General features: G+C 38.3%; 1 long non-coding RNA gene across 1 annotated transcript in view; it reads right to left on the bottom strand.

Moving 5' to 3' along the window:
* Positions 1–2,732: 2,732 nt before the first annotated feature.
* LOC137992846 (uncharacterized) overlaps positions 2,733–3,887 on the bottom strand; it is a 42,437-nt gene continuing 41,282 nt past the window's right edge. The window contains exon 3 of the long non-coding RNA XR_011121752.1: positions 2,733–3,432. This is a non-coding gene — a long non-coding RNA (uncharacterized lncRNA). The remainder of the gene's footprint in view (positions 3,433–3,887) is intronic.

Genomic DNA, 3,887 nt, shown 5'->3' with positions numbered 1-3,887 from the left:
CTGTGTCTGCAGCTGTGAGAAGAGAATCTTTATGTTGCCAAAGCAAAGGTATACATTGAATTTCTATATGATTTTTTTCAATTTGAAAGAACATTATATATAATTAACTGACCGTGTTGATTAACTGACTGTTAATAAATGATGAAATGGTATATGAAATATTAGTTTTCTCTTCTTTAAGATCACCAACTGGTCAATAGAGACACAGCATTGTTCTTATTCATTGCACGTGTGATCAATAATATAATGCTCCAACCATTAATGTTTTAATTTGCTGTCTAAATTTATTCTTGTGTTTTGACTTCACAGTTATCTGTTGACTACTACTAAGATGACCTTCAAGCATACAGGAATGGAAAACAGAAGTTCCCCACTCACACTGAAAATTTGGACGAGGGCATTGTGGAAGCCAATGGGCACATTGTTTGTGTAGAAGCAACTTCTGCTGGATTTGCAGCTCTGAAGAACGAGTTTCTTGATCAGCTCATTGCAAACTTAAACAAACGGTAACACTCCTCAGACTGTCATATGTTCTAATTGCATGCAAAACAAAGAAAGTAAAATTACAGTGCGTTTCACAAAACTTTTGACAGATGGGTTCCGGAGTTCGTTTGAAATTCGCAAAGTTCACTACGAACTTGGCAATTTCAAAACGTAGTTGTCAATCAAATCGCGAACTTTGAAACGAAGTTACAAATTCTACGTGCAGCGATGTTCGGAATTTGGCATGGGAAGTTCGAATTGCTTGACAGCCATTAATGTCATTATTGCAGTTCTTGTCTTATCTTCGATTATGGCAGACTTGTCGAACTGGACGGCTACGTTTAGGGACAAATTGGACCAAAAAACATATCAGCTAATTTTTGAAACACTCTCTGCGAACCAATTTACGAGCAGGCTTCAACTAAAACTTCTTACTTTGGATCAAGTTGATATGATGTTTTCGAAGGAACTAACCTTACCTTTAGGGGCAAAAAGCTTGCTGATGTATCAACTAGATTTCCTAAAGGAAGAATCGCCGCTGCCAATTAGAGGGAAGATAGTAGAGCGAAAACAATGGATGGATCGTCTCAACCCGACTGAGAAATGCAGTCAAAGGTGGAAACGCGCATGTATTGACGACAGAATTGAACAGAACGTTGCGGTTCGTTCTTAACTGTACTAACATATTTGAATTCATTTCCGTTCTAGCGTGTTCTTCCAGCTCTGCAAGAGCAAGGAAATAAAGTAAAAGAACAGCTCGAAAGGGAACAACAAGAGTACCACGAAATTGAAATGAACGTGGAGTCTATGATGATCCAAGTTCAAGAACCCCCTGCCATGGGAAGTGCTAAAATCATATGTAGTTACTGCCATCATAGGGGTCATCGAAATCAACTTACCAAACCATGTCAGCTGAAGAAATGTGTCAACTATACTTTTTGCGGAATTAAGGATAAACATCCAGAATATTTCAACAAGCTAAATACCTTGAAGGTGGATCTCAAGAGGAAACAAAAAAATTCAGGAACTTGAAAATCAAGCAAAAGCTATGGAGGATTTTCCATCAAACAACGAATTTCATTTCATCAAAAATTTGACCCCACGTTTGTATGCAGTTGATCCTTCGTACAAGACAAACAAACCTAAACTTATGCGAGATGTGCGCATGTTGCGAAATTTCCTTGATGGAAAAATTCCACCAGTGTGTTCAGATGATCCCGAGCAGTTACGCATTCTTCTTACAAAATGTAAAAAGAATCTTCAGCAAGTCGCCGATTCTACTAGAAGTACTAGTAAACAGAAGGACGATGCTAAAGACACTGGCACTTCATCAAGCGAGAGCGATGACTACCGACGGAGAAAACGCAAACGCAACAGTAAGAAGATTAAAAAGAGAAAGTGGCACTGTTCAAGCAGTTTGAGTTCAAGTTCTGACAATAAAGATGAATTGCACGCGGCCCGCGTAAGCAGTAACTCATTCGCAGTGCCACATTATTACAATCTACACGGATATCCAATTCCTTTCAATGCCGGCCACAGTGGAAATATACAGAGTGTTGCCCTAAACGCATCACACATGCACGGTATGCGCTTTCAAAGTACGCAGTCTCCGAATTTCGCGAATATGTACTATCCGCAAACTCCATTTCCTGTTCCCCTTCAACTTCCCATTCGCAGTTTTCAAGCGGGTGACACTGAGATGACAATTCTAGTTCTAGTGCGGCAGCTGAAGAATTGCGTCGTCCTTGTACTCAGAGTCCTGAAAGCCCTGGTAGATGGGGTAGTTTAAATACACTGGTAAATATTGCCATGCAGTTTTCAGACTCTGATCCTAAAAATTAAGTGCCAATTCTCTGCATATTCATTTAAATTTTACATCCAAGCTGATGACTTCGCCATTGTATAAAACAGTTGCATTTAAAAATTTAATTTGTAATAGACCTATGGTAAAAGGAATCAGGAACAGAACCCAGAATTATTTCATTTACGTCCTAGCTTGTTGAGTTTTGTTCTGCGAACATCGAGTTTGAATAAACATTCAAATAGACATTCCAATTAGTAAACCGAATCGAGAGTAGCGGTTGCAAGTTTGAGTTACATGTAACCAAGATAATTTTATAATTAGGTAAACAAATGCTATAGTTGATATTTGTTTTAGTGAACAGAGGGAAATTAAATAGCCCATCAAAATCAAGTGGTTTTTATGGTTAACATAATTTTACAAGTAAACGATTCTCAACCAAGCAAGGCTTATTTCATGATCTTTATTTCTCTGAAATGTAAATTTATTTGAGAGGTACACTGTACAGACCAGACGGATGGAGCCACTTGCGTCTGGTTAAATGTAAATACAAAAGTTCAACAAAACGACATTAAAACGTTCTTCTTTGGCGCTGTTTCTAGAATGATGTATACCCTGAAAAAAAACTTTTAAACCACTATGTGTGGAAGAGTTACCTAATAAACCGACAAATTGTTTTTCTATTTTTAGGCAGGTGTCTGGTGACATCTGGGAAAATTTAATTAAAAATTTTACGAAAGGTCCAGCAAATAAGTCAATGCACTTCACATTTTGGCAATGTACAAATTACCGGTACTAAAAACTAGTATTAAATACTTAATCGACGTAACCACAATGCCTAAAGAAATTCCGCGACATTCCAGGCGTGATTGTGCTCAGGCCTTGGAAAATAGCAACATCTGTATGCACTTCGGCAAACTTCGAATGCTTTCGAAGCCATCCCTTCAACACTCTGAAGCAGTGTTCGCAGGTATTATATTGGGGATGGTAAGGTGGTTGATAAATCAAGGCAATTCCACGGGCTGCCAGCATATTTCTTAACACTGGTTCCACATGTCTAGCGTGGTGAAAACCGCAGTTATCTAAAATGACTATATCGCCAACTTTTAGAAGCGGGTTTCCAAAAATATCTTCTTCTTGTAATGCTTCTGCAAAGAAATGAAGAAGTTCAAGTCCATTAGAAGGCCCAGGTAACAAGTTGATGTGTCCAACTCGATACATATTATGCAGAAGATTTACGGTAAAGGTAGCATTGCTTGCATACCGCTGAACCTCCAAAGCTCCGTGACCGATTCTTGAATGTCCGCAATTCCTATTTCCAGTCGTCTTTACCACTGAACACTCATCAAAAAAGTGCATTGTTCTTGGATCAATAGCCGAACAAACAGTTAAATATTGCATTAAGTCTGTTTTCTGTTTCAGGTGCTAATGATTCTTGCGGAATTACACTAACTTTTTTGAAAGAATAACCCAGATCTTGTGTTAAGCTTTTGGTAATCGAAGAACGTGACGGGACATTTTCAGGCAAACATACTTTGTTTTCCTCCAATTTGCTTTGAATCTCATTACTATAAATGCTGGGCTTTGATTTTTTACAGTACTC

This window comes from Montipora foliosa, chromosome 2 (genome assembly GCF_036669935.1).
Source record: "Montipora foliosa isolate CH-2021 chromosome 2, ASM3666993v2, whole genome shotgun sequence".
Taxonomy (NCBI): Eukaryota; Metazoa; Cnidaria; class Anthozoa; order Scleractinia; family Acroporidae; genus Montipora; species Montipora foliosa.
Note: the sequence above shows the minus strand (reverse complement) of the source record. Positions and strands in the feature narration are given on the sequence as shown.